A 12,689-nucleotide genomic window follows, 5' to 3' on the forward strand; every position below is an offset into this window, starting at 1 on the left:
GATATTTTGTCTTCTTCAATTAAAAATAATGAACTGCACATTTTTAGTGAGATTACAGATCACTTCAGTTTCCCTGTGGTAAATATGGTTGCATCTGGAAGAAGTAAGATCTGTGTTATAGTTGGAATGATTAATTCTTAGCAGGTAAGTTGATAATTTTGTCCTAAGCTTTAAATATTATTTAAAAAACATAAAGTAACAGTCAAAGAAGGTGGTAAGTGTTGAAAAATTTGCATTCTTGTTCATTGCTGAAAGGATGTGATTTTTGAGGTGAGTAATACCAAATATGAAAGCTTAGGCTTATATGAATAAAATCATATAACAGCATTTTTCAGATGCTGAGAAATTACTATTTTATCTGAGCACATAAATAAATCTCATTGTGAGGCACTGTCAAAAAGCCAATTAAAAAAAATCACCTGATGTTGTGTGGCACTCTTCCTACTTGCCTTACTGAAATTTTAGACCAAGTATCCTGTTATTTGGTCTGACAAAGTTTCTCACTGGCAGCAGGAATGCAACAAATACTTTATCATTGACAGTGAAAATGATATTAAAATATGTTCTCTACTGTCTTAACCTAACACTGTTCCTCTCTGAAAGACAGTAGACATCACATTAAGTGAAATTTAGGGGCTCTGTAGTTCATATTTTGTCCACTAGGGATTGAACTGTGACAAGTAAAGTCATTTTACTTAATGACTGTCAAGTTAATTTTAAATTTCCAATGAGAAACGAACAATGTGCAGATTACAATCACTCATCACTCTTTAAAATATATTGATGTTATGTCCTGAACTTTATTTACTGATGTTTCTTCCCCTGTGTGCCCTTCTATGAAATGTGGTCAGTGTAGTTCTTCATTTTTAAGAGTAATATGGTCTGTAACTAAGGCACTTTTTTTTTTTGGGGGGGGGGGGGAGTGACACAGCATAAGGAGCTAGAATGCAGTCAAAGTTCTTAAACCTTACAGTGTTAACTATCCTGTGTTATGCAATGCCTGGGCATGATGGGACAAGACAGACATTTAATTTCTTAAGGCTGGGCTTTGTCATGACTTTCAAGTTACCTGCATTTAATTGTGCAAACTACTATTTGTATAAGTGTTTCATTAAAAATGTTTTTTTGGCCCTCTATAATGTATACGATGTGTATTCTTGCTGTTAGACACTTTAGAGAACCTCAGTGTATGAAATATAGCTATTTTCACTTTAAGATTAATTTGTAATCTTTTGTTTGACTTGACAAACTAGCATGTTCTGCTTTATTATACTGGTTTAAATTTAAAGCATGTTGTGCATATAGCTTTTTATCAACATTTCTCATGATTTATAAAGATTAAGACCTTCATGTGCTCTGTTATGGCTGTAAATAGCCTAACCATATTAAAGATCGTTTAATTTGACAAAGCCTTTGGTGTTGAGCAAGTCTGCTAACTCTCAGAAGAGCTTAAAAAGCAGTCAGCTGTTTTTTGTTGTTGTTTTTTGTTCTTAAGTTAACTTTGTTTCTTCTAATACAGGCCAAACAAGTGATATACCTATTTATTTTATCTAGATGATCTAAATTAGCAACCTGGTGGTAGTAGTAAATAAGACAGTGGCATATGATAGCTTTTGAGATTCTGTCTTGTGAGAAGTTGATGGAAGTCTTTGAAAATTGCCTAGATGGGTATCTAGGTCAGTGGCTATAGCTATCAAGTCAAGAGTGGGTTTCGGTTGATGCATAGGAATGCATTACTGTAAATCTTATGTGTTAGATGTTGTAGCACTGTAAAAGGTTTAAGGCATTGCTGCAGGAGTGTGGAAGAGTTTGAACTGTGTATCTGTTTCTTGGCAATATAATCAGGTTTTTGGGGTCTGACTGAGCATCTGTGAGTGGTGAATTCTGAAGAGAAAGTGAGAATTAGAGAAGAGGGGAAAATGTATTGTCAGAGGTGGTAGGTATAAAATGCTGTTGGCCAAAGGTAGATGGAAGATATATTGGTGTATATATAGTCTTAATCATATTCTCGAATCACAGCAAATATTTTAAAAACTTTCTGTAGTGTTTTCAAAGTGCAAACAAAAAACTAAAATTATGCCAAGATCATCTGCATGCAGGCAAGTATATCATCGTTGTTTACAGAACTTCAGATAAGCACATCTCAGTTATGAATATGTCATTATCCTATCAATGATCTATATTTAAACGCGCATAAATTCTTTTTGCCGCAGTATTTGTAAGCGTTTCTCAGAAACGTGCATAAAACTTCATCAGTTGTGCTTTTTTATGGAAGAAGAAAGGCCTTGAAAGGTTAAGTTAGTAACAGAGAGAAACTTTCGAATAATTCAAAAGAGTTCATGAATGATTTAAGGCTATAATTTCACAATCTATGGACTTTGGCAGTATTTTTTTCAGACATTCCCAGTCACTCTGTCCAGGTGCTGTGCTGCCTTTCAGTTATACTGTAAGGGTTTTTTTTGTTTTGCTTAGGCTTTGGATTTTTTTTTTCCTAATTAATCATGTGAGTGACCCTGTTTACTACATGGTCCATAAACAATTGTATCAGCATAATCTGTGGAGAAGGGTAGAAAGTGGAGAGAGGGAGCATTGGTGAACATTGGCTAGGGAACTATTATACAAATTATGTGAGGGAGAGGTAGGCTTAATTGAAGAAAATTGATATAAGTAGACTGAGTGGAAGATGACATGTTACTTGCAGTTCAAAGATGTGAATGTTTGCTTTGTATAAAGGCTCTTTAACTGTGCATGGCAAAAGCTACCTGCCCAAAGAGCTTATGTCTGTGTAACACCAGCAGTACTAACAACAAATGAGGAATAAGTCTTCAAGATCAGCAGTAAATAGCAGTGAAAAGCAGATATTTAAAGCTGCAGTTCTCTGTAAAATGTTTTCTAATGTAACGAGTAAACCTGAAAATGTGTATGCTAAAGTAGAAGGTGGAGGGGAATACCTGTTCTCAGGCTTTTCTGTGTTTAACAATTTTTAGAGAAAAACAGTGCAATGTCTCCTTTTGCTTGTGGATTTTTCATAGAATAACATTAATAGCTTACGCTTAGGATTTGTTTGTTTGTTTATTTTAGTAATTGCAAATTAATTAATCTTTTTAAGGATGTCTGAAAAAGTGACTCACTAGATATGTAGGAAGTGGATGTTGTGCTGAGCATGGAGTGTTCCAAAAAGTGTGAATCAAAGCAAAAGAAAGCGTGCTACACTTAAGAAAAGTCTAAATGATATGTTCAGCTTCTGTCATTGCATATCATCAAAAACACTGTAAAACCTGCTTAACTGAAATAGTCTTAAATCTGAACTTTTCTTGGTTTTTTAGGAATAAGTAAATTGGAAACCTCTGAGAATTTTTATGTGCCTTTTCCCAGGCTGAAATGCTTCTGGAAGTTTTTAGTAGAAGCCTGAGGTTCCCAGCAGATATTCAGGCTTTCAAAAAGGAATTTCTCTGAGCTATTCAGTGCCTTAGGTAAATGACTTTTATAAATACCTGTTATAAAGAATCCATCACTGCAGTTTACCAAAGGCACTAAGTAATTGTGTGAGAAATAAAATAGTCTCATCCCAAAAGGACTAGAAATGACTGGTCATTTTTAGTGACTGAAAGTGTATGGGCACAAGTTTCTGTATTAGGGTGGCAGCTAATGTTACTATTTTCGTTAAATCCAATATGGAAATGAACTGACTTAAGATTCATGTTTAGCAGTTATGTAGGGTACTGAAGTTCCGGAAAGAACTGTGTGAAAGTTTAGAGACTCTAATCAGTAGATTGAAAGCCAAATAGTCAACACGATAGCAGGTAAAATTTAATGAGGCTGTGCTTGAGGACTTCCAACCTTAAAATATGCGGGATAAAATTGTTAAAGAATTCTTCTTTGCAGGGAGAGCATCACTGCATGACTCCCCCTATGGGGAACATCCCTGATGACTTGGAAAAGATGACTACACCCATTTTCAAAAAAAAAATAAAAGAAGGCCAGAAGGTCAACCCAGGGAACTACAGGCTGGTTAGCCTCGCTTGTGTCCCTGGGAAAATCATGGAATGGGTTGTCTTGGAACATGTTTCTGGGAACATGAATGAGAAGTGATTGGTAACAATCAGCATCCTTTTGTCGGGGTAAATCACATCTGGCTAACCGGGTTGCCTTCTGTGATAAAAGTGACTAGATCTGTGGACAGAGGGAGAGAGCAGTAGATATCATTTACCTTATCTTTAGCAGAGCTTTTGACAGTGTCTCCCACAGTATTCTGTCCAACTTAGGACACTGTTGTCTGGATGGATAAAAGACAACTACATGGATAGCTGGATGATCAGGCTCAGAGGGTACTAGTTAACAGTTTGTATTCTGCCTGGGTGCTGGTGATAAGTGGAGTACCAGTAAAGTCTATACTGAGACCTGTCCTGTATAGCATCTTCATCAGTGACCTGGAGGGGGCAATGGAGTGTACTTTACTAAAGTTTGAAGATAACACCAAGTACAGGGGAAGGAAGCAAGACCAGTTGAGATGCTCAAGGGCAGTGCTGCCATCCAGAGGGACCTAGACATGCTGGAGGAATGGGCCGATAGGAGCCTCATGAAATTTAACAAGGACAAATACAAAGTTCTGCACTTGGGAAGGTGCAAGACCCTTGCAGCTGTATGTGCTGGCGGCTAACTGGCTGGGGAGCAGCTCTGCTGAAAAGGATTTGGAGGGGAGGGTCCTGGTGAACAGCAAGCTGAACAGGAGGCAACAGTGTGCCCTGGCAGCAAAGGCAGTTGGGGACATCTTGGGCTGTATTAACAGGAGCACAGCCAGTAAACCAAGGGAAGTGATTGTTTCCCTCTGCTCAATACTTGTAAGACCGTGTCTAGGATGCTGCATCAAGTTTTGGACCCCCAATGTGAGAGAAAACAATGAACGGGAGTTGGAAGATTAGTTGCTTTTTTTTTTTTTCTCCTATCTTTATTATACAAGGGGTTAAAGTATACTGACCCTGAAAGAAAGCAAATGAAGAATTTATAAAAAGTATGTTGTTCATATAACACTACACAGGATGTTGTGTGGAAGCCAAGAATTTGGCAAGGTTCAAGAAGTACAGGACACCTTTTCTGGACATCGTGTTTGTTCAGAAGTGTTAGAGTAAATACTACTTTTCAAAATTTAGTGGCATATGGAAAAATGATATTTGAAGGTACGGGAGATTTCCATGAGAGATTATTCCTGGTGTCTCCTATAGAGACTCCTGTATGGTATTCTGGGTTGTTTGGTGCCAGTGTGAGGGATGTTTCATTTGTCATGCATCAGTAGCATTTCTTTAGATGATAACGTTTCTGATATTTATTTTTCTTCTTATACCTTCTCTTAGTTTTCTGTTGTGTTATCTGTGAGAGCTGAGCAAATGTTTAGTTTTTCAGTACTGTCAGTGTTGCTCCATGCTTACTGTCAGCAATGTCTGTTCAGGAGACACTTTATCTTCCAAACATTGAATGTTTATTCCTAGTGGCCTAGGAGACTGTGACCTGGGATCTGCTATAATGCACTGAGGTGAAATTTCAGTGCTTAGATGCTTTCAGTAAGAGGGTGAGATCAGCCAGCTCTTAAATATACCTATTAATAATTTTATGTAAGTACTTCTCACCCTAAATGAACTACCCAGTTTTAAGTTAATATGATCAGAAGAGTATAATTGTGGGAAGCCCTCTGTTTTGACAAACTTCACCACGGTATTTCTTTTAGAACACAGAGTAGAAGGGCTGCTGCCATTTATAGTAGAGGTAAGTTGTTGCCGAGAAGGATTTCCCTGCAGAGACAGCATCTAGAGCCACTGCTGCAGAGCTAATACTGTAATTCTTGGAGCTGATCCATTGCAGTCATGATGCATCTATCCTGAGCCAGGAACACCAACACATTGATTAGATTCTAAAAACAAAAATCCCTTCTGTATCTGAAATGAATTTTTACAAACCTCAAATGAATCATGCTACTTAGCAGTAAGGAAGGCCAGCAAATGTGTTTTCCGTAGGTCTCTAATGAGGTGGTTTGGGTTTGCCCTTGTTCCCATGCTTATAGATAGATGTAAAACTTTGATCCTCTCATACATTTTCATTATATAAGATCTCCTTGACTTTTTCTGTGAAAAGCTGTCACACATTTGCAGCAATCCTTTGATGTTTAGCAGGTGGGTTTGCATTAGACTAGAGAAATGTTTTTGATTTGGCTTTGCCCACTTTTCTTTTTTTTTAGCTGAATTTGTGCAGTATTGGTTGCTCTGTTATCTAATCATAGTAATGGAAATTATGCATCCTTTAGTGGGCCAAATAGGTTAGAATGTTTAACTGTGTCAATGTGAAAGGATTGTTCTACTTTTGATTTGAATCTGATCTAGCTAAAACTCTGCAAAATGTGTAGACAAATACTTCAGCTCATTTGTTATATTTTTCTTGTCATTTCTTCTAATGAATAACTTGAAGTGAAAACACTGAACTTCATTCTTTATGGACCAAGCTGGCAAGTGAAAGGGAGGGAAGAATGCTGTTTCCATACCTAAATCTAGGAGTTTTACAGGCTATTGCTGCTAAATTACGTGATTACTTTGTTGTCTCTTTTCTTTTTTTTCTTTTTTTTTTTTTTTGAGTCATATCAATAATTGCTTCCTGTTGACGTTGCTCACTTGCTGAGAGTTTGGATCTGAGTTTAGTTAAATCTTGCTATGGCATTGTATTAGTGTTCCCAACTGTCTGCTTGTCTTTCTTTCCAAAAACATTTCTGCTTGTAGCAGAATTGGTGGAAGGCTTGTGGTATTATGTCACATATTTGTCAAGCATAGATGAGTGTTTCTTCAGTCTGTTTTAAGAGTGGGAATGTCAGGCAGAGAGGTGGAGTGGACCATACCATCTTAAGCTCCTTCAAGAAGACCTGTCTGTCTGCCAGAGACCCAGAACAGTTTTCTTTGTGAAATGGAAGATGATTTTTCTGGAGCCAGATGTTCAATCAGATGCAAATTCTGTTGGGTTTCAACAGACAAATATGTATGCAGCTGAGCAATGTCTTAGTTTATTTCAGTCTTGAGCAAATACAAATAAATGATGAACTTTAAGCAGGTTTATAATAGAAAGTTCAAAATCCTATGTTAACGCTGTGGTTGAGTGGAATAACATGGTAAATACTAGCTGCAGTACAGCATTTGTAAAATGCAAAAAGTAAATATACAAGTACTGGAATTAGTTAAGGGCATGAGGAATTTTTAAGATCTTTGCAAAGCTAAGGTAATGCACTAGTTAATGGTTAATTTCAGTATTGATAGTTGCAATATGGTACATACTGGACAAAATTTGTGCTATTCTTAGACTTTTGTAGGTTATAAAAGTAAAACAGTAAAAAAAATCATTAAAAAGATTGAAGAATTGATGAACGGATAAGCTCCATCAAAAATACATTTTAGTAGTGTAGAATAGTGAGAACTTGTAACTAAGTACCAAAATCCTGACAGTACTGTGCTACTGTTCAAGTAAACTTTTTCTCAACTGGAACATCTTGTTTAGTTTTGGTTTTCATATGATAATTCAAACATGATGAAGATGTCTAGCTGCAGAAAGAATTTCATACAGGAAACATGCAATATCTGAGATACATAGAGAATTTAGATAAGAACTGACAAGTGACCTTTTGCTCATGTGTTGAGAGACTATTGAAAATAACTAATGCTAAGGACAAGTTATTAACAATGTCCATACTCATAGTTGCAATTTTAATATCTCTTCCATAAAAATAAAGTGAATGCAAAAGCTTAAAAAGATGCAGAAGTTCTGGATGCTTGTAACTATGTATTGGGTAATAACCATTTTAAAAGAGGGAATAGAAATGGTTATGTTTTAGATCACAGAAGAAAACCTCTCTTACAGGCCAAATACATATTTATACAGTACGTTCCTTGGAAAGGATTTGGTACTGGCTGCTGCTATTTGCCTATGCCATTGGTCTTGTGTGATATGACAGTGCTTGTGTTCCATTTAGACACTTTTTCAGAATTGTTCCTTTTTCTAGATGTTGAGAAAGAGTAAGTTTATGCTTGGATTTCATAAAGCTTTAATGTCTATGATGATGCAACATTAATAGTGTTCTGTAAGGGTATATGTGCTTAACTCCCCGCCGCACCCCCCCACCCCCTCAAAAGCAGATTTTGGTGACTCTGCCTTGCTTCTGATTTTTGAACTGCTTTTCTTGAAGCATAAGTACTTAGCTATATAGGGTAGAAGGCAGATCTCCTGGTTTTGTAAAGTTACGCTCCTTGCCTGTCTACTTGTTTGCCTTTTAAGTTTCTGGCGACCTTCTTCAGTAGTTTCTGGCTCAATTCATTCGTCGCTCTTTTCTTTTTTGGTTGTTGCCTATGGTAGTTGAATGGACTTAAGGGCAATAGTACCCCAGATCATTTTTGGTATTTATAACTGTATTCTAGCACTGCTGTTCTCTGCAGTTACACTTACCATTTCCAGGTGCTTGAAGAACCTGAAAGTTTTCAGGATGTATCATGGTTCATTTCTAATTCTTCACGTTGTTAATATTATGTTTGGGAGGGAAAAAGAAGCTTTATTTTTTTTGTATCTGGTTATAAAAGAATTCATTGTGCAGACAAGCTAGTCTTAATGTCCTTGTTCTTGATAGGTAATTCTAATCCCCTGTTATTTTCTTGCTACCATTACAGGGGTTTCTCTTGCTAACTGTGAAAGGATTTTAAGGATATGTGGTGTTAATATAATGACATTATTAAGTGACAAAATACAAGTCTGGTATAATTTCTCTTGTTTCTATGAATTCCAGATCCATAAGTCATTACATATCGTTAGGTACTGTAAACAAGGACAGCCAAATTGTAAGATATGGATATATTGTCATGGAATAAATTAGGCTGGAAGGAGCCTCTGGTGGTCAGCTAGTCCAATCCCCTGCTCCAGGCAGGCCTAACTAGATGAGGTTGCTCATGGATTTGTCCACTCTTCCCATAGACCTTGGGATAGAAGTTTGGAGACAGAATTAATCCTTACCAACAAAATAAGCTTCTGAGGACAGAGTCAGGCATGGTTGCACAGCAGGCTAGCTTGCATTGCTATTGCCTTGAGTTATATGTTCTGAGGATCTGGAACTTTCAGCATGTGTGTGTGTGTGTGTGTGTGTGTGTGTGTGTGTATATATATATTATATATATATATATATATAATATATATATATATTATATATATATATTTATATATATATATATATATACACACACACACACACTTATGTTTGTATTTTTTTATATATATAATAAAAATAATTCTGTATTATGAAATACCTGGAGTACTTTTTGTATAGTGTAACTTAAAATTTGCACCAAAATATGTCAACTAGAAATTCTCTTAAAATTTGCTTGGAGGAAAAGAAGCACTAAATGAAATAAATGATAATTTAGTTCCAGTGGGGTGGAAATAATACAACACTTTCACTTACAGCTCTCAACCACTACTTCCTTTTTAAAAACTCAAAGGGGAAATTGATCTCTTTGTTTTGTTTAAATCTTCCTCTTCATTTGAGAACTTTTCCTAGATTGCATATTCTGGAGCTCGTGAGAAAAAGCTGAGAGTACAAATCTTAGGACATATCTGTTTTTACATTCTGTATAGCTAGTTGACATTCAAGCTGCAGTTGGGCTCTTTGAGCAAGGTATCTGGTAGGTATATAAATATTGTCTGTGACTATAAGCCAATAATTTGATCTATGGACAGAGCTTTCTATATAATTAAAGGAAGAACTGACAGACTGTTATTATGTTAATAGTATGTGTTACTTAGAAACTCATGTGGATATTCCCCATGTATTTGAATGTACTTTCCCTGTGGGTTCATCCAATTTTTAGTTAAATTTTGCATTTGACTGTTGATTAGAAAGTTAAAAGTATCTGTGCTGTGTTTGGATATATTTTAACTTTCAAGTAAACAGTAGGGAAAATGTCTCTGGTGTTTTTTGTACCTGAACAAATACATTATATTGACATTCATTGATAACTTTTTCTCAAAAATTGATTTCTGTCTTGGGATTTCTGTGTGTATAACCTGCACTGGCTTCAGTAGGGGAGGGAGGATGTACGTGCGTTTTGTTGTAGAATATTGCCCTTTTTTTTTTTCTCAGAAACCAATAAATTTAATGCATATCTGCATTTTAGCTGCACATTAGCTTGATCTGACCTCATGTTCGAGAAATGGGCTTGATGGGGGTTCGTTTTGGCAAAAAACTGCACTAAAGCAGCTGTCCTGTTTTCTCTGAGCTGCTCTGGGGGATCCAGATTGCGTTCCTGTGGCCTCTTCCGGATGGCCTGGTTCTGGGTTTTCTCCTTCTCCGTTGCGTGGTGTAAACATGCCTGGAGTTAAATAAATAATAATAATAAATAAAAATAAAAAATATTGTATGCTGATGTGCAGGTATGTGGTGGTTTTTGGTCTCCCTCAGTATATCAAATTAATGTCTTTCCCGCACAAGTAGCTTCATTTTGAACCTTCCCAGGATAGATTTTACTGGATGAATTTTAGATGATGACTTAAGTTTTATAAACTAATATTAAAGCATCCTGCTGTTGTCACTGAGTAATCCCTGTTTTGAATCTGTATAATAACTCTTTTGATGTATTTTATAGTCTAACCTTGGTATACACATCTTCCTTTATAATTAGTTTTGTCTTTCCAAAAGATTTGTAACAATGATTGCTTTGTAGTGTCCTTTAAAACCTTTTATGAAAATACAGGTTTATGTGATGTTACCTATAATCTTGTAACATTGTTTCAGTGACTGGATCTGCTTGCTAGTGTTATGCTTCAGCTTTTTGCTAGCTAAGCTAAATCTAAAAAACATGTTTTACAATGCTGCTTTAAATATTGCTTTAAACAGTTTATATATACATATGTGTATGTGTGTATATATATATGTGTGTGTGTATATATGTGTGTGTGTATATATATATAAAAAAAAACTGAATGGAAACTATTCTTTCTTTTTACCAAGTGCAAAACGTTTTAGACAAAAAAAGGTATAAGATGTAAGTGCTAGTTTATACTTGTGGGCAAAAAATGTTTGGAGAAAGTAATGATAATTCAATTGCTGCAGTCATGTGGAGGTATCCCAAGTATTCTTTTTCATGAGGTAGTTGTGGACCAAGTTCTGGTTGTGCTAGATGACAGTGCTGCCTAATTGTTGACAGTGCTCAGAATCGGTGATTTCTGCCAATAATTTAGTGGTCCAAAATGGACGTCCATCAGCTGTAACTGAAAGGAAGCTGTTGCGTGGTGATGCTTGACCAGGTCATTGGTGTTAATGATAAAGATAACTTTTCTGATAGCATCAGGGTTAAAGTTGTTTGCTGTGGAATGATGAAAATGCGATTTGTGTGCTAGTGCTAAATTTACAGGTTATTTTGCAATTATAGAATGAAAATCTGGTGAACTTGTGAATCTGTTCTCAGATTTTACTCTCGCTTTAAAAAGGCAGAAGTTATATTGAGAATATCTGCTTGATATAAGCCATTTAAAAAAAAAGAGGGGGAGAAAATGAACAGCTGACCTTCCAGAATTGATGCATTTGCTGTGTTAGCATCTTTTTTGACTAAAAGATTCCTGCAGTTCCTGGCCAATGCAGGTGCTATAAGGGCTCTTAGAGCTGATCAAGGTATGTGGCTCAACAAGTGACTTCATGCAGCAGTAGCTGCCTACGTGGGAATGTGCGTGTCCATGGCAAGTACAAAGTACTTCGATTTAGCCTGTAGCTGAAAGTTAAGAAAGCCTGCACAGGTAGTTACTGTGTAGCTGCGTCCAAAGTTGTTGATTACAATCAGTAACATGACAGCCTAACCTTTATAGAGGCAATAGGGTTAGCCTTTCAGAAGGAGAGCAAAGTAGTAAATGCCATTGTGGTGGGAAATCGTATTTGAGCAACGGAGCTTTTAAGTAAATTTTTCATTCCTGAACCTCTTTTCATTTCAGTTTTAGCTGCTGATTTTGATAATATTTAGAATGAAAATATTGCTCTGCTTATGAAATTAGAACCTGTATTTTGGTTGTCTTTACAGTCACATATGTTTCCAACTTGTGAATTAATGCCTCCTCCTGTGTCGTGCTTTCTACCCTGATACTGCTGTGAAGACGGGAGCTTGTGTTTCGTAAGAGATCTGATGCTTTAAAAAATGTTGTAGGGTTTTTGTTCACCAATTTAATCTTCCCCATTAATCATATATGGGGCCCACTTTACAGTCTGGATCTGGATGTGCTAGAGATTATTTTTTGATAACATTATTAGATCTTTACAGTCCTTTTTTTAAAAAAAATGCATAATAGTATCATAGTATTTGCATAGAGATCAGTGGTAGAGAAAAAGTGTGCGTAGGGAAAAAAATTCTTGTCTTAATGAGACAGAAATAATCGAATGGTAAATTCACTAGTGAAAAAAATGAATAATTGAATAATTAATATTCTGTTTTAAAGAGGAAAAAGTAGAAATGGTAAGAATTGCTTTTTGTTTTCAGTTCTAATGGTTGAGTCAATTTTAGAATGAGAATCAGTGATTATATACGGTCAGATAATAGTTTTTCTCTTAAAACTTGAGTGTTGCATTATACAGGTGCAGCAAACTCGTGTTTTTATTTTAAAACTGATTAAATATAATGGAGATGATGATGGAAGCA

The 12,689-nt window shown here is 36.0% G+C and overlaps 1 protein-coding gene across 24 annotated transcripts in view; it reads left to right on the plus strand.

The window, feature by feature from the left end:
- The window catches only part of SLMAP (sarcolemma associated protein), a 105,159-nt gene that overhangs the window by 1,679 nt on the left and 90,791 nt on the right, over window positions 1-12,689 (plus strand). The window lies entirely within an intron of this gene.

Source organism: Dromaius novaehollandiae, chromosome 12, assembly GCF_036370855.1.
Source record: "Dromaius novaehollandiae isolate bDroNov1 chromosome 12, bDroNov1.hap1, whole genome shotgun sequence".
In the NCBI taxonomy this organism is placed as follows: domain Eukaryota; kingdom Metazoa; phylum Chordata; class Aves; order Casuariiformes; family Dromaiidae; genus Dromaius; species Dromaius novaehollandiae.